General features: G+C 45.4%; 1 non-coding gene across 1 annotated transcript; it reads right to left on the bottom strand.

Moving 5' to 3' along the window:
• Nucleotides 1-22,187: 22,187 nt before the first annotated feature.
• Nucleotides 22,188-22,261, bottom strand: Trnai-uau (transfer RNA isoleucine (anticodon UAU)). Its single transcript has one exon. It is a non-coding gene; the product is annotated as a tRNA-Ile (tRNA).
• Between the last annotated feature and the right edge of the window lie 265 nt (nt 22,262-22,526).

The following is a 22,526-nucleotide window of genomic DNA, read 5'->3' as shown; positions in this document are numbered from 1 at the left end:
GACAACGGCCCGCCGTTCCATCTTCCAAATGAACATCTGGCGGCACCAGTCGAGGTGTGCACGTCGATGCTCTAGAGTGGCTAGAAGACAGGCTAGAGGAGCGTGCGCCCGTAATCTCATTGCCAATAACCGGTTCACAGCAGTTCATGTCGACTCCTCTGTGCTGTGGTAGCTGTAAGATCTGCCACTGCTGCGCTTACAATATGACGATCCTGGCGGGCGCCTGTGCTTGTGCAGACCTCCAGAGCGGTGTGAGAATATTCACGTGACCTCTGACGCTAGCATTCTAGCAAACCTCACGCAGCACGTCCAACTTGTTTGGTAATTCTTCGAAAAGACCTTCCGCGTTTCGGTAGGCCATTATTTAACCTCTATTAATCTCGCTCAGTTGGCTGTAGGAAGCACGAATGTGTCTCTGTGGAATGGCTGTCTGCTTTCTTCATACGTTACCACCACACTGAGACATCTGCCCGTGAGCATTCACTGTTAAAGGAAAGAGACAGATGGCGATGGCGCTCTGGTTCCTATATGACTACGCTCTCTGTTGGTGGTCGACGTTGAAACCATTGTCAGTACATCTACTACCCCCAGGTGGTGTATGCCGTCATCGGATCAAAATCGACGTCTTCCCAGGTGTACTGTTTTTTTCCCCTGCAGTATATATACATATATATAGTAGGTCAGGTTTTAACATTTTTTTTATTGTTATTTGTTTTCATCGATTACAGGTTTATATGTAGGCGTAAAAATAGGATCGCTGTATTTACCGAAAATTTAGGGAAGATTACAGTTTTTTTTTTCTTTTTTCTTCAGCCAGTGTCGATGATTTTCTAAGAATCTCTCCCAAGTCCCAGCGGCATAGTCGCCATCTGTGGAAACGGCCAGGACGTCGGCGGCTGACTTTGAGCGATTACCGAACTTGCGAGGAGCGCCGTTCTCCGCCTCTGGTGAAAGGCGGCGCGGCGGCCCGTCAGAAAGTAATCTCTGCTCGGCCGGCCGCCTCGCCCTGGAGAAGCCATCGAGCGGCACGGCGAGGCAGCCCGGTGCAGGGTGCACGGTGCACGGTAACCGGCGGAAGACGCCGGCAGCCTGGCCTCCACCCCTTCCTCCGCCTCTTCCTCTGCCTCACAAGCCGGATACTGAGGGACGCGCCCACTTCCCACTCACAGGGCTGCTGCTTTCCGACAGCCAATTGCTCGCAGCACTTAGCGTGTTCTTGTTTAGACGACTGGTCCCACGCTTGCGTAGCTTGCGGCGAGTGACTCATACGGTAAGTCTGGAAAAGCTGGACTACATTGTTTCTTCAGCATAAAATTTGCGTGTTTTTAAACTCTCTTGACTTCTGGCAGCATGTTATTATAGTGCATCATACAAACATAACTGTAATATATTATTGAGACACTGCCACTTAAAAGTAAAGAGATCTGAAGAACAGAGTCAATTAAAACTTCACATTTTTCTTTGGACTATGTTGTAATGGATACAGAATTAAACAGTGAAGAGCCAAAGAAAGTGGTACATCTGCCTAATATTGAGTTGGGCTCCTGCGAGCACGCAGAAGTGCCGCAACACGACGTGGCATGGACTCGACTACAATCTGAAGTAGCGCTGGACGGGAATGACGCAGTGAATCCTGCAGGGCTAGCCATAAACGAAGAGTACGAGGGAGTGGAGATCTCGGCACTTATGCAGTTTAGCAGGTACGGAAAAAATTTATCAGTTTCTGCCGATGACGCAACATTGCGTAATACACTAACTAATCAGTATATTCAAATCATAGGCGGCCGCTGCCGCGGCCGCATTCCAAAAAAAAAACTCCCAACCTAACCTCAAGTGGGCTACGCTACAGATCAATTTATGCAGTTTAGCAGGTACGGAAAAAATTTTTCATTCCAAATGTATCTGGCTTGGAGAGCTTTGTGGGTGAATATGTAAAGTTTGTTGGTGATTGTACTTTGTATTTTCATAAATAAAGTGATCTGTAGTGTAGCCCACTTGAGGTTCGCTTGGGAGTTTTTTTTTTGGAATGCGGCCGCGGCAGCGGCCGCCTATGATTTGAAAATACTGATTAGTTAGTGTATTACGCAATGTTGCGTCATCGGCAGCGCCGCGCTTATCGGGCAGAAGATATCGCCGACGGTCAAGGCAAAATGAAAATGGATGTTATATTCGAAATCAGCGCATCAGAATTCACTATATCGACAAAATATTGAAAAATAAAAAAATTTTAAAAAAATTTAAAACAATTTTTTTGATGTAAATAATTGACTGGGGCGAAAATAAATATCGTATTCGTAATCAGCGTATCAAATTTGACTATAATCGATCAAAGTTTGAAAAAAATTGATAAATTTTTTCCGTACCTGCTAAACTGCATAAGTGCCGAGATCTCTTCTGAACATCATGTTGCAAGACATCCCAGATATGCTCAGTAATGTTCATGTCTGGGAAGTCTGATGGCCGCCGGAAGTGTTTAAATTCAGAAGAGTGTTCCTGTAGCCATTCTGTAGCAATTCGGGGCGTGTTGGGGTGTCGCATTGTCCTGTTGGAATTGCCCACGTCCGTCGGAATGCACAATGGGCATGAATGGATGCAAGTGATCAGGCAGGATGCGTACGTACGTGTCACCTGTCAGAGTCGTATCTAGACGTACCAGGGGCCCCATATCACTCCAACCGCACACGGCCCGCCCCATTACAGAGCCTTCAGCAGCTTGAACAGTCCCTTGTTGACTTGCAGATTCCACGGATTCATCAGGTTGTCTCCATACCCGTACGCTTCCATCCGCTCGATACAATTTGAAACGAGACTCCTCCGACCAGGTAACATGTTTCCAGTCATCAACAATACAATGTGTGTTGACGGGCCCAGACGAGGTGTAAAGGTTTGTGTCGTGCAGTCGTCAAGGGTATACAAGTGGACTTCGGCTCCTAAGACCCATATCGATGAAGTTTAAATTGAATGGTTCGCACGCTGACACTTGTTGATGGCCCAGTATTGAAATCTGCAGCAATTTGCGGAAGGGCTGCACTTCTGTCACGTTGAACGATTCTCTTCAGTTGTCATTGGTCCCGTTGTTGCAGGATCTTTTTCCGACTGCAGTGATGTCGGAGATTTGATGTTTTACCGGATTCCGGATATCCATGGTACACTCGTCAAATAGTCGTACGAGAAAATCCCCACTTCATCGCTACCTCTGAGATGCCGTGGCCCATCGCTCGTGCGCCGACTGTAACACCACGTCCAAACTCACTTAAATCTTGACAACCTGCCACTGTAGCAGCAGTCACCGATTTGTTGTTTCATACAGGATTGCCACCTACAGCGCCTTATTCTGCCTGTTTTGTATTTGAATACGCATGCCTGCACCAGTTTCTTTGGTGCTTCACTGAATTATTAAATACTTTAGTCAAAACAATTTTATAAGTTTATTATAAATTTTGATTGAACATTAGCTTTTCCAATGAGTTTTTCGTTATGTTCATGCATTCGCCTGTCTTTATCTTAGCACAGCAATTACACTTACTACGAACTTTCAAACAACAACTCTTAACGACCGGGGAAAGGAAATACAGTGAATCCAATCACCATTTTCATTAGTTCCACAATAGATTTCACCACATCCAACACATTCATTCATGATCATCCCACTCATCAAAGTTATTTTCGTAATCTTCTACAGGGTCTGCGTCAAATGAATTCGGTGAGTTATTTGCAGTATTTTTCTTTTTTAGCTTCTTCAGTCTGTTTTTCTCTTCACTAGTATTTCCCTTTGGTGAGCTGTTTGTGTCATTTTTCTGTTTCCTTTCTTTTCCTATCCCTTTCTTTCTTTACAGGTTCAATTTTTTCAGCACAGTTTAGCCCTCTGGATACAGCAGCTGCCGTCCTCTTAAAGCCGTATTTTTATCAACAGAAGGAACATGTGATATTTCTTTCAATATTTATCTGTGTTGGTTCATGTGTTTTGAGGTGGCAATGTTGGAAGTTTTAGTAGGAGTGGAACCTGAAGTTGTGTCATTGAAGAAATTTGACTTCTGCAGATAACGCTGCTCTTTTGATGTGCTTGGAGTCAGTAGGTGTTTTGAAGTAGCTGGTTGGTGTGTGCGTGAGACTCTGCTCTTACGTTTGTTGGCACAGACTTATTTTCCGACAAATAGGCATAGTCTGATGCTGCGACCATCTTCAGTGGGATTATTTCACATGCCTTGAAGCTAAATTTAATTGTGCTACATGTCTCCGACATTAAAACAAGTGATCCGTCTCCCCTAAGTACCATTGGTCCATCTTTCACTACTGTCTGGGGGAGATGGACCACCCCGACTTCTATGTATAGGTGGCGAACTCTGTGGCCATTTCAGGTTAGTTTCACGCCTGTGCATTTGTGAAGCTCGCAGTAAAAAAAAGTGCATCAATACTGCGCAAACTAAGCCTTAATACTAAAATTATGTAACTACAGGATAAAACATCCCTGCTTACTAGAACAGATAATGTGATTTTTCAGCGTGTCTGTGTTTGAGGAGTTGAAAATAACAGGGTAGAATGGTCGAGCATCTCTCACAAGGCACACATTTCTCTAGGTAGTGTTCAGTGGCGCTTGAGGTAGAGTAAAGAACGACGCCACAGGGCAGCGGACGACTGGAGACGAATGATACGGAGTGACAGACCATGCTATGCCCAGTGGCAACCCCGTGGCAGTGCGAACGGAGCAGTACCAAGGAGGTAGTGTCACGGTATGGGGCTACTTTTTCGCGATTAAAAACAGGAACGTTATAGTAAATGAACACACTTTACAGCACTGTATACGGTGTACAGTAGAGGTCCTTAGGAAACGACTATTGTATGAGAATGACGATGCGCCATGTCATAAAGTAGCATCTTTCAGGCAATGGTTTGTGGACAAGAGCATTCCTGAAACGGACTGGCCTGCCCACAGACCCGACGTCAGCGCAGTGTAACACTTTTGGGATGACTTAGAACGTCGATTTCGCTCCAGGCCCCAGCGTCCAATACATTGCCTACTTTGATTTAGTCTCTTGAGGAAGAATGGGCTGCCGCTCCTCTACGTACATTTAGACGCCTTATTGAAAGTGCCCCTGAAGAGTTCAAGTAATCATGGAGGTGAAGGGCAAACACATCTCCTGCGAACGTCCACTAACAGGCGTCCGACTGTTTTTGATCAGTTTTTCAGTAAGCAATAGTACATTTAGCATCTCTCTATCAGATTTTAATTTACATTTATAATGCCAGAAATTAAACATAAAAAGTGGTTATTTTTATTAAAAATTTTGATTCAATATTTGTTAATCAACATTTCTGTCTGTTAATAAATATAGAACTAGAATAAAAACAAAGAGAAAGATTTGTTACTAGTGAGATTCGAACCATCCGCTTTGTGATTACAAGGATTGTACTTTACGCTCTCGCCTGCTGACGACGATGTTATTAAAAGCACAGTGCTCATCTACTGGGAGCCATCTTAATAAGAGCGAAAAGTTTCAGAGTCAACAGCTCTCCGAGATCTTCTAATCTTCAGAAGTGATTACGATAAAAGTCGAAGAAAGGCAATCCGTACGGTCCCTGTGTTAGAGTTTAAGGCTCGTAAGGACGCAACCATACTTCACTCGTCGATGGTGATCTGGGACCAAGGAAACTACCATGAAAAGCAGTAGCTCATTGCTGTCTTTCTTGCAGAGCTTTTCAGTAGAAAGAGGAAGTGTAAAATTGTTGGAAGAGAAGTACAGGAGAGCGATTTCGAAGCGAGCACATTGTGTTTATCCAAACTTCTTGTACGCATTTTCGATAAGCGGAAAACAATTTCAGCGCAGCTTCGAATTTCCGACAGGGAGAGAGCTTTATCGAAGTATAAGATTGATGAAGTGTTCATAACAGCCGGCGGATAGAATTTCAAAACTTCTTCTGCCAAGTGGAGCCACTTTCTGCACAGTTTGCACGGTCTGTTAAGTCGAGAATACTTGCAGCCGCTAAATTTGCGCGCCTTGCTGGTCCAAACCTCCGCGCCGGCAGCCAACCATAGATTCAGTTTCTTCCTACAGTCCGTGGGATTCAAGAGTTTCTCATTTAAATAAACATCAGACACCGGATGCTTTGCTATCTCACTTACGAAGCACTATTTACTTCAATACGTATCCACCTTGTTTATTTTTGAACGCCATAATCTTATATTAATTACAGATTATAATCAGCAGTAGCCATTTGGCATACGCTACTGCATTAAGGTAGACTCTAGACTTTTCCACTCGTTACGGTCTTTCTATGTATGCTCGAAGAAAAGAAAAGAAAAAGCGATGCACCACGAAGAACTAGTCCGAATGGGACTAAAATCGGTACATCTGATCCCCATGTAGAGCCAAAGAAATGATTACTATTTTAGAGAAAGAGCTAGCAGTTATTCGGCTGCCTTAACATTCATTCATACAGTTTTTGAATGTCCTCCTAGAGATATAGTGCCGGAATCTGTCAAGTTGGCGACTTAGATCGTTAAAATCCCGAGCTGTTTGGAGGACCTTGCCCACAATGCTCGAAAAGTCCTCATTTGGGGAGAGATTCGGCGACCTTGCCGGCCAAGGCCGGGTCTGAGCAAGAAGACAAGCAGCGATACTGCCGCTGTGTGCGGGCCTGCATTATCTTGCTGAAATATAAGCCCAAGATGGCTTGCAATGAATGGCAACAAAACGGGAGTAGAATAATGTTGACGTACCACTGTGCTGTAAGGGGCCGCGGAAGCAAACCAAAGGGTCCTGATATGGAAAGAAATGGCACCCCAGACCACCTTCCTTGTTGTCGGGCCGTAAGGTGGGCGACAAGTCAGATATGTATCGCACCGCTTTCCGGGGCGTCTCCAGTCACGTTATCTCTGGTCATCGGGACTTATTTCGAAGCGGGAGTCGTCACTGAAGACAATTCTACACTAGTCAATGACATTCCAGGCCGAACTACCATTCCACGTTCAAAGTCTGTTACTGCCCGTCGTACTGAGAAAGGAAAGCAAGAAACTACAGAAAAACTTTTGGCTGTATACAATCACTGCATCACGCCTTCTACGTAAATACAAAAATGCAGTGCAGTAAAAACACTCTCTTAAGCACCACGGCTTATGCCGTACAGTCCAGACTTCACAACTTGTAACGGCTACACCATGTTTGAAAAACCACAAAACGCACCGGCTGATTTCACTACTTCGTTACCCGCGACACACAAGCTTAACTTTGACAAAACCTGTCCTACACCCTCCGATTGACGTGGGACACAAAAGCACAACACTTTATGTTCTACGCACTTCTGCAAAAACTAAAATCCACACGGTTCCTCGTTTCCGGCTGTGCGCTGGTGTCTTCGCTGGACAACAGGAACAGACATCGCTTTCCACACAGGCAATGCCAGGGTACAGCCTGGCCACGTCCTGTTGACGGTTACGACTCTGCATACACCGCCCGGCTCCACGGCACACTACATTCTAGTCTCCACCTCTTTCCGTTTTACTTGCTGGCGTAAACCAACTTCTGATCACTCCACCATGCCAGCAAAGGACGGATCGAAAGGCGCCAGCCTCGACGCCCGCGCATAGCAAAGCGCGCCCTCCCAGCACGCGCCATCACAGGCCACCGCAAATTTTGGCACCGGCGGCGAGAAGTACGAATGTTTCACATCGCACGGCACATCTTGTTCGAATTCAATGGGTATGTGCACAAAACGGCAGCACACAATGCACACTGCCTAATTTTAAAATTGTAATAACTGTACATCTGTCACAACACAAGTTTCGTCTTATTCATTTTAAACTTGTTAGTGGAAACGTGCTGTGTGACAATTCCTAAGCGACCAAACTGCTGAGGTCATCGGTCCCCAGACTTACACAATACTTAAACTAACTTATGGTAAGAACAACACACACACACTCATGCCCGAGGGAGGACTCGAACCTCCGGCGAGAAGGGCCGCACAATCCGTGACATGGCGCCTCAAACTGGAAACGTCCTATCTTTCTACATTACCAAGTGGTGTATTCTCTGTTAGCACACTTCACGCGATTTTCATTGCTTTTATTGACTATTGTTTAAAGCGTCAGTACCAAAGCTGAAAATTCGTGTACAGAACAAACAGATTACAAACGGCCACCCCTCCCAATCCCCAGGCACAATGTTTCAACTGAATAACACGAAACATATGTCGAGTTGAAACCAAAGAGTTTCAGTAGTTGCGTGTACAGGATCATACTTTAAAAATAAAGCTAATTATGTAGTACTGTATATACTGATACCATGGACGCATAAGTAAAGAATTTGAGCGTTGTTGTGACACAAGTACGACTACACTGAGGGAGGTGGGAATATTTAATATGAAGGGCTTATTTCAATAGTGGTACAAGTCCATTACCTCCACTTTTCTGCCTATAGTGCTTCTGAAATTAATGATCCAAACAAACAGAATGAAAGGTTCATCTCCAGCAAGAAGCCATATGCTTGAGTATTCCTGGTATCTCAACTGCAGATTTTTCAGCGCTCATTTAACTGTAGGACTCTGTATCTCAATACGAACAAAATTGTACTACTATTAAATAAGCCCTTCATATACACTCCTGGAAATGGAAAAAAGAACACATTGACACCGGTGTGTCAGACCCACCATACTTGCTCCGGGCACTGCGAGAGGGCTGTACAACCAATGATCACACGCACGGCACAGCGGACACACCAGGAACCGCGGTGTTGGCCGTCGAATGGCGCTAGCTGCGCAGCATTTATGCACCGCCGCCGTCAGTGTCAGCCAGTTTGCCGTGGCATACGGAGCTCCATCGCAGTCTTTAACACTGGTAGCATGCCGCGACAGCGTGGACGTGAACCGTATGTGCAGTTGACGGACTTTGAGCGAGGGCGTATAGTGGGCATGCGGGAGGCCGGATGGACGTACCGCCGAATTGCTCAACACGTGGGGCGTGAGGTCTCCACAGTACATCGATGTTGTCGCCAGTGGTCGGCGGAAGGTGCACGTGCCCGTCGACCTGGGACCGGACCGCAGCGACGCACGGATGCACGCCAAGACCGTAGGATCCTACGCAGTGCCGTAGGGGACCGCACCGCCACTTCCCAGCAAATTAGGGACACTGTTGCTCCTGGGGTATCGGCGAGGACCATTCGCAACCGTCTCCATGAAGCTGGGCTACGGTCCCGCACACCGTTAGGCCGTCTTCCCCTCACGCCCCAACATCGTGCAGCCCGCCTCCAGTGGTGTCGCGACAGGCGTGAATGGAGGGACGAATGGAGACGTGTCGTCTTCAGCGATGAGAGTCGCTTCTGCCTTGGTGCCAATGATGGTCGTATGCGTGTTTGGCGCCGTGCAGGTGAGCGCCACAATCAGGACTGCATACTACCGAGGCACACAGGGCCAACACCCGGCATCATGGTGTGGGGAGCGATCTCCTACACTGGCCATACACCACTGGTGATCGTCGAGGGGACACTGAATAGTGCACGGTACATCCAAACCGTCATCGAACCCATCGTTCTACCATTCCTAGACCGGCAAGGGAACTTGCTGTTCCAACAGGACAATGCACGTCTGCATGTATCCCGTGCCACCCAACGTGCTCTAGAAGGTGTAAGTCAACTACCCTGGCCAGCAAGATCTCCGGATCTGTCCCCCATTGAGCATGTTTGGGACTGGATGAAGCGTCGTCTCACGCGGTCTGCACGTCCAGCACGAACGCTGGTCCAACTGATGCGCCAGGTGGAAATGGCATGGCAAGCCGTTCCACAGGACTACATCCAGCATCTCTACGATCGTCTCCATGGGAGAATAGCAGCCTGCATTGCTGCGAAAGGTGGATATACACTGTACTAGTGCCGACATTGTGCATGCTCTGTTGCCTGTGTCTATGTGCCTGTGGTTCTGTCAGTGTGATCATGTGATGTATCTGACCCCAGGAATGTGTCAATAAAGTTTCCCCTTCCTGGGACAATGAATTCACGGTGTTCTTATTTCAATTTCCAGGAGTGTATTTACATTGCTCGTATGTAAACAAGTCAGTCACACAAAGTTGACACAACTGCACAAACGATAATATTTTTAGCATGGCGCGTACTGCTCTGTAATAGAGTACGTAACAATGAACACCTGACTAGCTGCCACATTACTGTCGTACACATTCTTCTAAGAATCGGACAATCTATGTTGTCCGCGTTCCTTCGAAATTTCTAAGATCATTTGGGGGAAATGGTAAGCAAACGACTGTTCAGGTTGGTTTGTAGGGTCTATGATATACCATCACATATTCAGAACAACATCAAAATAACGAAGATAGGAAGGGTATACAACCGAGAGCAGTACCACAAAATCAGCGTAAAAGGTCATGTATCCAAGCTGCCGACGCTAATATTGTACAGAAGAATGGAAAGAAAATTGAGGATCTGTTAGATGATCAGTTTGGTATTAGAGAATGTTAGATGATCAGTTTGGTATTAGAAAAGGGAAAGGCACCCATGAGCAGTTCTGACATTGTGGTTGATGCTGGACGCAGACTCAAGAAATCTGTGACCTAGAAAAAGCGTTCGACGATGTAAACTATTCGAAATTCTCAGGAAAATAGGTGTAAGCTATAGGGAAAGACGTGTAATATACAAAACGTACAAGAACCAAGAGGAAAAAATAAGAATGGAGTACCAAGAACGATAGGAGACACGGAGGTAGTGGTTCACCCATATTGTTCAATGTATACCTCGAAGAAACAGTGAGACGTAGAAGGAAGGTTCAAGATTAGGATTAAAATTCACGGCGACAGGATGTCAACGAAGAGCTCCGTTGAAGCAATTGCTAGCCACAATAAAAACGAGCAAGGACCTGTAGAATGGAATGAACAGTCTAATGAGAACGCATTATGGACCGAGGGTAAGCCGAAGAAAAACCAAGTAGTGAGCAGTAGTGAGCAGACAAGACATTAGCGATAAACTTGACACAAAAATTGCGAACCGCGAAGTAGATGAAGCGATTGAATTCAGCTGCCTTGAAAGCAAAATAACCCGTGACGAATGAAGTAGGGATGACATAAAAGGCAGACTAGGACAAGAAAGAGAGTATTCCTGGCCAAAAGAACTCTACTAATATAAAATATTGGCCTCAATATGAGGAAGACATTTCTGAGTGTGCCCGTTTGAAAGAAAGTGTCGTGTGGTAGTGGACCATATAGCCGCGCGGGATTAGCCGAGCGGTCTGAGGCGCTGCAGTCATGGACTGTGCGGCTGGTCCCGGCGGAGGTTCGAGTCCTCCCTCGGCCATGGGTGTATGTGTTTGTCCTTAGGATAATATAGGTTAAGTAGTGTGTAGGCTTAGAGACTGATGACCTTCGCAGTTAAGTCCCATAAGATTTCACACACATTTGAACATATATATATATATATATTTTGAAAACCATATAAGAGGAGAACTGAAGTGTTGGAGAAGCAGTGCTATAAAAGGATGTTGAAAATTACGCGAACTGATAAGAAATGGGGAGGTCTCCGCTGAAATGGCGAGGAGACGAGACTGGATGTTAGGACACATTACGAGATCATGGAATAACTTTCACAATTCTTGAAGTGTAGAGTGTAAAAACTGTAGGGAAAAACAGAATCTGGAATACTTCCTGCACATAACTGTGGATCCCGGGTGCAAGAGATACTCTAGATGAAATTGGTACAAAAGAGGAATTCGTGGTAGACCGCATCAATCCGGACTGAAGACACTCAGCCCGCAGCCATGGTTGGTGGCGTTCAGCTACCGTGCTCCGTAGCTGACTGCTTGCTAGCTCCCGACTCCCAGGAATGGTTTGTGATCCTGTTGCCTTAGCCCCTAGAAGGCTCCATCCAGGAAGAAGGCTCCTCCCATATGGCTATGCAAGACTCACCTGCAACAGAAAATGTAAAGCATATCGTTAGCACGGACTGCTGACATAACAAGAAACGTTAAAGATCAACTGTAGCAACAATGTGGAAACTCAAGTACATGACAAAAATTACTTATGGATAAGATCTAATGAACGTTTGCATGTTTCAGCTCGATTCATCGGTACATAAATTCATGCTCTTATATACGATGTCAACACTGATGCTTAAATACAATGAAGACCCAAAGTACCTGGTACACCTGCCTAATGTCGTGTAGGCCCCCTGCGAGCACGCAGACGTGCCACAACACGTCTGAAATAGAACTGGAGGGAACTGAGATCACGAACCCTGCAGGGCTGTCCATAAATCCCTAAGATTACGGGGGGGGGGGGAGATCTCTTCTGAAGAGCGCGTTGCAAGGCATCCCAGATGAGTTCAATAATGTTCATGTCTGGGGCGTTTGGTGGCTGGCGGAAGTGTTTAAACCTAGAACAGAATTCCTGGAGACACGCTGTAGCAATTCTGGACGTGTGGAGTGTCGCGTTGTTCCGCTGGAATTGTCCAAGTTCGACGGAACGCACAATGGACATGAATGGATGCAGGTGGTGAGACAGGAAGTTGACTTACGTGTCACCGGTAAGCGTTGTATATAGATGTATCAAGGCTCCGTATCACTCCAACTGCACACGCCCCACATCATTATAGAGCGTCCACCAGCTTGAACAGTCCCCTGTTGACTTGAAGAGTCCATGGATTCATGAGATTGTCTCCATATCCGTACAAGTCCATCCGGTCCATACAATTTGAATCGAGATTCGTCCGACCGCCGCGCGGGATTATCCGAGCAGTCTGAGACGCTGCAGTCATGGACTGTGCGGCTGGTCCCGGCGAAGGTTCGAGTCCTCCATAGGGCATGGGTGTTTGTGTTTGTCCTTAGGATAATTTAGGTTAAGTAGTGTGTAAGCTTAGGGACTGATGACCTTAGCAGTTAAGTCCCATAAGATTTCACACACATTTGAACATTTTGAACATTCGTTCGACCAGGCAACATGTTTCCAATCATCTACAGTCTAATGTGTTGACGGGCCCAGGCGAGGCGTAAAATTTTGTGTCGTGTGGTCATCAAAGGTACGCGAGTGGCGCTTCGGCTCCGAAAGCCCATATCGATGATGTTTCGTTGAATGGTTCGCACGCTGACACTAGTTTTTGGCACAGCACTGAAATCTGCAGCAATTTGCGGAAGGGTTGCACTTAGGTCACGTTGAACGATTTCCGTTCATTCACGATCTTTTTCCTATCGCAGCGATGTCGGAAATTTGATCTTTTCACGGATTCCCGATATCCACGGTACACTCGTGAAACAGTTGCGCGGGAAAATCCCAAATTCATCGCTACCTTAGAGACGTTGTGTCCCAGCGCTTGTACGACGACTATAGCACCACCTTCAAACACACTTAAATCTCGATAACGTACCGTTGTAGCAACAGTAACCAGTCTAACAAGTGCGCCAGGCACTTATTGTCTTATATACGCGTTGCCAGTCGAAGCGCCGTATTCTGCCTCTTTACATATCTCTGCATTTGAATGCGCATGCCTATACCAGTTTCTTTGGCGCTTCAGTGTAGTTACTCCATCAAACAGAGTGGGAATGCGAAACAGCATTAGTACAATATGCATCTGAATCCGGTTATAGGAACCAAGTTCAAAAATATAACATTGGCGCCAGCTGAAAAGAATGGTTATAAATATATAACACATCCATTTTGCAGTTTGACATTGATTATCTCCACTGGGCAACGGAATTAAACGATCGTGTTTTCAAAACCCCGTAATTGTCTTCTATCGACACACAAGTTAGAAACTTGGCTCGAAGGTGCCTACAGCCTTCCCTGCAATGATGTGAAAGTGTGGCGCCATACGATGCCACATCGGACTCGGCGTAGCCTCAAACACGTACATTTGAACGTGCTCGGCAAAGTTGCGTGGGTGGTACGGAGGGTTTTGCCGGATTGGGTGTTCTTAGAGGGACCCTTCGCCATTTTATTCGCGCACATCTTAATGTTGCACTCCCTCGTGATAACACAACAGGAGAACGGAAGACAGTTGTGCTGAAAAAGCGTAAGTACGCTTTGTGCTTCGGATCGCGCTCATGTTTCGTCGAATGGTTCCAGCCTGTGCATCAGACCAGAAAGTGCTGTAGTGTTCCACTCCAAATGGGTGCAATAACGTTCTGTGGTGATGCAGCCTCGCAATGTCCTTACAGAAGGCTTGAAACCGCCGAGGGAGTCAGCAATGTCAGAGCTTGTCAAGCACATCTTCCTGTTGCTCATCGCACCACCAACTGTCGCATTCAACCCCTGAATTTGTGGGTTGTTTCATTGCCGCTCTTTATGCCACTCCCGGAGGCCTTTTTGTGTCAATTCTGAATTGTAGTGATCTGAAATGTCTGCCTTGGCCACATACAGGAAAACCGCGTGATTTCACCACGGGTGTCGCGGTTCTGACCTCCATCGCAGAGACGTTAAAAGAAAGGATAAAATTTGGGTAACTACCTTCTTATCATGTGACACGTCGAAGGTGGCCATGGGAGAAATTTTGGTGAAATTTGGTGCCAATGTGACATCATTAAGACATCTTAGAGCTCACATGAACTTACGAGCTGCAGTCTTATTTTCAGGTGTTTCTTTCAGTTTGAAGCGCCGCCGAGCCCCGGAGTCACGTCACAGAACGCCACGCTTTTACATCGCTGCAGAGGAAGAGTGTACGCCCTTTGAGCTAAATTTCAAATTTACGCGTCACAATCGGAGACAATTACAGGGTTAAGAAAAAGTAATCGTTTAAGTTTGTTGTGCAGTAATGTTCAGAAATTTCTTCCGACTGCCAAGTATAGAACATTGGGAAACCAGCTGGATAGTCCATTAAACACTTAACGTGCGTCTACAGCTCTCGCCTAAACAGGCCAATGTGGAAGTGTCCGCAGTTTGGTGTAACAGGGAGAGGCACACTGGATAACGAGCTGGAAGTTGGTGCGGCAGCGCGCCAGTTACTAGCCTGGACTCTCGGTCTGCCACAGCAAGGCCGAGGGACATGCGAGCCTGTTAGTGGGTTGTCCGCTGACCCGCCCCTAACTTCCTCATGACACAAACTGGCGTGCCCACTCAGCCGACGTCCTGCACCGTCCGCACTTTGCTGGCTCAGCAACTCACACATCCTGTAGCGGCTATCGATTTTATTTGATCCTGTAGCAGTCTTTTTATTGAAGGCCTGTGATAATCACAAGTACGCAGTCACCCAATATTAAAATTTGTGGAATTCAAAACCGTCTCTTACAACAATTTTTTTTTGCTTTGTTTTATGACCGGTTGCAATCTATGAGATCGACAGATGCGTCTGCGGCAGCATGTTAAAGGCGATTCTACAACACGGGTCGTGTGTGTTTATCACAGTTTTATTACGTTTTTACATCTTTCAAGAATGCCTGTCTTGAATACCAGTTTTTTTTTTTTTTAGTAAACATAACTCCAAGTTACTGTTTTGGAGTGTGGGACTGCGGATGGTCGATGAATTGCAAAAATAATATTCCAACAGGTTGTTGGATTACTATTTTTACAATATAAGAGTTTATGTTTCATTTATTAGTTCACGCAGAATGGCGTATATGATGATCTCATAGATCGAAACAAGTATTAACGTAAAGAGAAAATCTAAGATTCTTTTGAATTCCACAAAGCCGACCGGAGTGGCCGAGCGGTTCTAGGCGCTACAGTCTGGAACCGCGCGACCGCTATGGTCGCAGTTTCGAATTCTGCCTCGTGCATGGATGTGTGTAATGTCCTTAGGTTAGTTAGGTTTAAGTAGTTTTAAGTTCTAAGGGACTGGTGACCTCAGAAGTTAAGTCCCATAGTGCTCAGAGCCAATTCCACCAATCTTTTGTTATTGTATTTTTATTAAACCACACGCCTCAACAGTAATTTTTACATTTCCGAGGCGTGTCGTTCTCTATCAGTACTTCTCTGCCAGATTAATTATTACTGGATGCAAATATCTGTGGATACAATGAAGTCGAAGAAATCTATTATTCAGTGACAAATGGAAATTTTTAAATTCGTAAACTGTATATTTAATTTCCGTGATTATTAATTATCGCACTGATGTGGTTCCTTTCCCCATCCCCCTCCAGAAGCAGGCGCTGAGATTGAGACAGTATACCAGTATTTGACTTGAGCTGAGTTCTAAGTTCGTCCAGTCAACGGATTTAGGTTTTGTTTCATTGACTGAATCGGTTCTCAAGAGTAGCGGGTGCGGAGAAGCGTAGTTATACCTCATACAACGGTACTAACCACTACACACGCATGGACAGTGTAAAAAATAAAGTGGACAGATCAAGTTCCCAATGAAGGAGTACTAGGAAGAATACGCAGAGAGGGGTAAGTCCACAGAATACTTTTAAAAGGGAAGAGCACGCGTTAGCTGGTCATTTGCCGAAGTATCTAGGAATGCTTCTTACTGAATGGAACCACAGAAACTATGACGACATTATCTGTAACTTTTGAGAAACACACGAAGAAAATAACTACGTTAATACAGTTTGGATAGATCCTGCATTTCAGACTTCAGGGCCATGTTAAGTCATGTATTGCATGTATTACTGAAGACTCTCCACCTTCTTCTGCACTCCCTCTTCCTCCCCCCCCCCCCCTCTCTCTCTCTCCGCCCCCCTCAACCTGTCTAGTAATTCCAAAATTTCATCTCTAAACGCCAAACCAAGTTTACAGAAAAGTTTGATTGGAGTAGGGAGGCTATAGCTATTTACTTTTAAGTAATGGGCAACCACTCCAGCTGATAAAAAGTTCTCTATTTTACTCCACGAACGGTTTCAGCTCCTATACTGAAGGCATGTTCTACAGATAATGATATTATAAATGCAACCAAACTTTCTACGTAACGATATAATGAGTATTTACATAATTTCCGTAATAGGAATGCAGCAGTTTCGACATAAAAACCCTAATTTTACACATACACAGTACAATAACAGAAAAGGGAAATACACTCCTGGAAATTGAAATAAGAACACCGTGAATTCATTGTCCCAGGAAGGGGAAACTTTATTGACACATTCCTGGGGTCAGATACATCACATGATCACACTGACAGAACCACAGGCACATAGACACAGGCAACAGAGCATGCACAATGTCGGCACTAGTACAGTGTATATCCACCTTTCGCAGCAATGCAGGCTGCTATTCTCCCATGGAGACGATCGTAGAGATGCTGGATGTAGTCCTGTGGAACAGTTTGCCATGCCATTTCCACCTGGCGCCTCAGTTGGACCAGCGTTCGTGCTGGACGTGCAGACCGCGTGAGACGACGCTTCATCCAGTCCCAAACATGCTCAATGGGGGACAGGTCTGGAGATCTTGCTGGCCAGGGTAGTTGACTTACACCTTCTAGAGCACGTTGGGTGAACGGGATACATGCGGACGTGCATTGTCCTGTTGGAACAGCAAGTTCCCTTGCCGGTCTAGGAATGGTAGAACGATGGGTTCGATGACGGTTTGGATGTACCGTGCACTATTCAGTGTCCCCTCGACGATCACCAGTGGTGTACGGCCAGTGTAGGAGATCGCTCCCCACACCATGATGCCGGGTGTTGGCCCTGTGTGCCTCGGTCGTATGCAGTCCTGATTGTGGCGCTCACCTGCACGGCGCCAAACACGCATACGACCATCATTGGCACCAAGGCAGAAGCGACTCTCATCGCTGAAGACGACACGTCTCCATTCGTCCCTCCATTCACGCCTGTCGCGACACCACTGGAGGCGGGCTGCACGATGTTGGGGCGTGAGCGGAAGACGGCCTAACGGTGTGCGGGACCGTAGCCCAGCTTCATGGAGACGGTTGCGAATGGTCCTCGCCGATACCCCAGGAGCAACAGTGTCCCTAATTTGCTGGGAAGTGGCGGTGCGGTCCCCTACGGCACTGCGTAGGATCTTACGGTCTTGGCGTGCATCCGTGCGTCGCTGCAGTCCGGTCCCAGGTCGACGGGCACGTGCACCTTCCGCCGACCACTGGCGACAACATCGATGTACTGTGGAGACCTCACGCCCCACGTGTTGAGCAATTCGGCGGTACGTCCACCCGGCCTCCCGCATGCCCACTATACGCCCTCGCTCAAAGTCCGTCAACTGCACATACGGTTCACGTCCACGCTGTCGCGGCGTGCTACCAGTGTTAAAGACTGCGATGGAGCTCCGTATGCCACGGCAAACTGGCTGACACTGACGGCGGCGGTGCACAAATGCTGCGCAGCTAGCGCCATTCGACGGCCAACACCGCGGTTCCTGGTCTGTCCGCTGCGCCGTGCGTGTGATCATTGCTTGTACAGCCCTCTCGCAGTGTCCGGAGCAAGTATGGTGGGTCTGTCACACCGGTGTCAATGTGTTCTTTTTTCCATTTCCAGGAGTGTATATACGTTACAGTGCGCTGCGGTGTAGCAAAGTCAAAAAATTAAGGGCCGGCCGCGGTGGCCGAGCGGTTCTAGGCACTTCAGTCCGGAACCGCGCGACTGCTACGGTCGCAGGTTCGAATCCTACCTCGGGCATGGATGTGTGTGATGTCCTTAGGTTAGTTAGGTTTAAGTAGTTCTAAGTTCTAGGGGACTGATGACCTCAGATGTTAAGTCCATAGTACTCAGAGCCATTTGAACCATTTTGAACCATCAAAAGATTAAGGAAGTTGTAGTCGGGTAATTTTAAAAGTGTTAAAGTGGTGTGCCCAATAATACCGTAGCAGAAATAGGCGTCTAATGATTATGAAACAGAAAATTTGGTAAATTGATATTGATACATGTTGACATTAAAACGAATTACATTTTGACATGTAGAAACTTTAAATTGCATTATTTATCGAAGAAAAGCTGAACATAATTGTTTAGATTTAATAAAATTCTAAAATGGTTACAGTGGATTGTACGTCCAGGGCAAGCGTAAAGTTACATCCTCTAGCGTAATCGGGGAAAAGTTAGAAAGAGAGGTACTGTAGAGGCCGCTGTCGTGTGGTGGACTCAACGTGGACTCCTCACAAGATAAGGGCGTGTTTAAAAACACCTGAATGCAGCTACAAAATCGCGGAGACAGCGATAATGACACCATACATCATAAATAATAGTGTCAGATATGACTAAATGAAAAAAAAACGTTGTGCTATATAGCTGAAGTGTTCTTTCTAGTCACAACGTCAACTCTATGTTTACTTGGTCGGAACAACATTGTAACTGTTGTGAAAGTCGCGTCCTCGAAGACGGAAGTTTGAGTTGGACTTGAAAAGGTGCTCGAGTGCCTGATTCGTTAACGCGGCAGCTCGCGATAAGCTAGAGTTAAGTATTCGAACCACAGTCGGTATACAGTTCCACTTGCCGCGGTAAATGAGATCCGTGTGGATTAGGACGTGGTTCAGTTACCTGTACTCGCTCCTTCTGGAACAGCGTTTCTGGCATTTTCCTTCTATTAATCTTACTAACACGTCATTTCGCAAGTGATCTATACATTTAATTTCCTGCTCTGGCACCGTATTTCGAATACCTCAACTGAACGCTCAAACTTAAAATGTGCCGAACCTGGACACAATGAAGTAAAAATAAGATTGTGTCGGATCCTTGGCAGGACCAAAGCACACTTCAGCTACCTAATATAACTTCTTTACTTATCTATTCTCCCTGATTTTGGCTCCGTTACGAAGTATTAACACAGAGACTGCGTCTACGGAGCCGTCTCGAACGAGGTAACATTATGACAAAATGAAGCTGAATTACCTTCATAGCTGTTGTCAGCATCACTTGAAAACACTGCCAGTTTATTTTATTTATTTATTTATTTATGCATTTATTTTACCTGGCAAGATTAGGGCCTTCAGGCCCTCTCTTACACCTAACCAGGCATACTCAGATTCAACAAATTTCAGTGTCTACAGAAAATTAGGACGTATAACATGTTATACAGTATTAATGTTAAAGAAAAAAATAGAGATTATAAAAGTAGTACAATGATAATTATAACAATCAAAAAATAATTATAACAATCAAGAATAATAAAAATAATAATAATAATAATAATAATAATAATGACTATGTATATGAAAGTAAACATATTTTTCTTTTATGAGTGTCAGTCCCATTGCTAGTTGGGAATTTTCTCGTTATATTCTTGCAGCTTGTGAGTTTCTTTACACATCTAACGATGTCACTGTCACTGGAATGATCGCAAGAACCATAAAACATCCTTCACACAGTCACCCGATAATACGTTTACACTAGCAACATAGCAACATCTGAATAATCATCGCCAAAAATGTACGAAAGTATTTCAAATTCGTTCATTTCATTCCGTTTTCCGTATAGGGCCACCTGCAAAAGTAGGAGTAACTTCAAGACGATAATAGTAACTATTTGAAGTATTGAAATTCTATATAAGCAAAACATACATGAAGACAATAAAGTGTGATATATTCACTACTTGCGTGAATACCCAAACAGATGAAGTATTTAAAACGTATCACAGCAGGTGGCAGCTACAGATAGCGTGTAGAAAACACAACTCGAGGTCCATCCATAAGGGGTAGCGCGCGAAACACCATTAACTCGAGATTCGTCCACAACGTGTTAATTTGATGTCTTATGTGTAACTTTTAACTGTGAATGACTTTAGTCCATTTCCACTGTCGTGTCGGTAATATGTAATTGCCTTATGCGGTTAATAATATCACTAATAATTTTAATCGTCTTTACAAACGCCATAGAAAATTTAACAGAATTGTTCCGACCAAGGTCTTCTGGAACTTGCCCTCGGTTTGTAAAGCATATTCCGGAAGTGTCGGTCTCCCCACTGGCAAACTCCGACGTGACGCGCTCAGTTCTTTGCGATCTGGCTGGGCACGAGCTCTGCGAAGTGCAGCGCTTCTAAACAGCCCGCTCGCCCAGTTAATTAAGCAATAACTACATGAGGTGTTCTTTGCGATACGAATGCAGAGAGAGACGGCAAGCTTACAAAATGGAACCGTCTGATGACAAGCCAAGATACCCGCAAGTGCAATCGTGATTTTAAGATAAAAAATTTAAAAAAATCCTGCAGTAGCTCATTTATTCAGGCATAAAAAATAAATCGGTCCTCACCGAGTTTCAATCCCAATATCCACTGCAGCGTTGCTTTTTCCACCCGTTCCTCCACCCGCTGCGCTGAAGCTCAATTCCCCCTCCACATCATACACACACACACACACACACACACACACACACACACACACACACACAACCATCATACTCTGTTATTTGGAAACACGTTTGCTGGCAAAATAAAAGACAAATTATCAGCATGAAACGTATCTCGGTTACCGCTGGTGTATATTCAGTTAACCGGTGGTCTATGTCTCTAAATGACCGAATTTTGTCGGGCTTTCTGCGCCGTACAGGCGCAAGCGCCCCCCCCCCCCCCCCACACACACATACACACAGAGAGAGAAAGAAAGAGAGAGAGAGAGAGAGAGAGAGAGAGAGAGAGAGAGAGAGAGAGAGGTGGGGGGAAGGGGGGGGCATGGGACAGAAGCTTAAATAATACGCACAATAAATACTGAACATCACAATTACATATAAAATAAAGGATCTACCCAAACACAAATTTTACTAATGCAAATATTACCTTCGTGTGTTTCTCAATCGTTAGAAATAATTTCGTCATTGTCTCTGGTGTTCCTTTCGTTGGCGAGTTAACTATTCCCGATTCCTTTAGTGGGCGTCCCACTAACCTTTGTTTTTTTTTTTTTTGTTATAATTTTTCCAAGGACTACCCTTTCACTGGGTGCTTTATACGTCCACCTTCTTCGAAACTATCTATACGTGTGTCCTGATTAGTCCCATTGGACTGGTTAGGCTCAACCTCCTACGCCCTTTCCCCTTCGGCTTTACGTGAAAAGTGATTCCGTCAACCAAGGAAAACTTATTGCAGATGACCGAACGAACATCAGAACAACGCTAATCCCAAACACCGGTGCAATGTCTCAGTCACAGCACCATCTGCTTCTGTGAGCAAAATTCCAAAATTTCCTTCAAATAACACTTTTCATATTTCATCTTGTGTAACGCTCTGCATTACAACGTTGTAGCATTTTCCACGATATTACCATTCACGCAGTCGTCCACTTTTTTTATTCTGTTACTCCGCCCTTCATGTATCTTCCATTATTGAAATACTGAAATGAAAACCCTTAGCTGCTTACAGGCGTTGACGTACGTCAACGGGGACAGATGAAAATGTGTGCCCCGACCGGGACTCGAACCCGGGATCTCCTGCTTATATGGCAGACGCTCTATCCATCTGAGCCACCGAGGACACAGAGGATGGTGCGACTGCATCTGTCGCCGTTGACGTGTGTCAACGCCTGTAAGCAGCTAATGGTTTTCATTTCATTGTAATTTCATTCTAACGAGCTGCTTGGCCACCGATGGTATCTGTTCTTTCGGATATGTCCGAAAGAACAGCTATCATCTTAGTATATACCTTCCATTATTGTTTGAGACCACTAGTACGCATAGCATTTTGATCACAGACACACTTGACTACCGAAAATAGCCCCGTAGCCGTTGTCAGTAACAGA

The sequence above is a fragment of the Schistocerca serialis genome, chromosome 8 (assembly GCF_023864345.2).
Source record: "Schistocerca serialis cubense isolate TAMUIC-IGC-003099 chromosome 8, iqSchSeri2.2, whole genome shotgun sequence".
NCBI lineage: Eukaryota > Metazoa > Arthropoda > Insecta > Orthoptera > Acrididae > Schistocerca > Schistocerca serialis.
The sequence above is the reverse complement of the archived record's forward strand: the minus strand, read 5'-3'. Positions and strand labels throughout refer to the sequence as shown.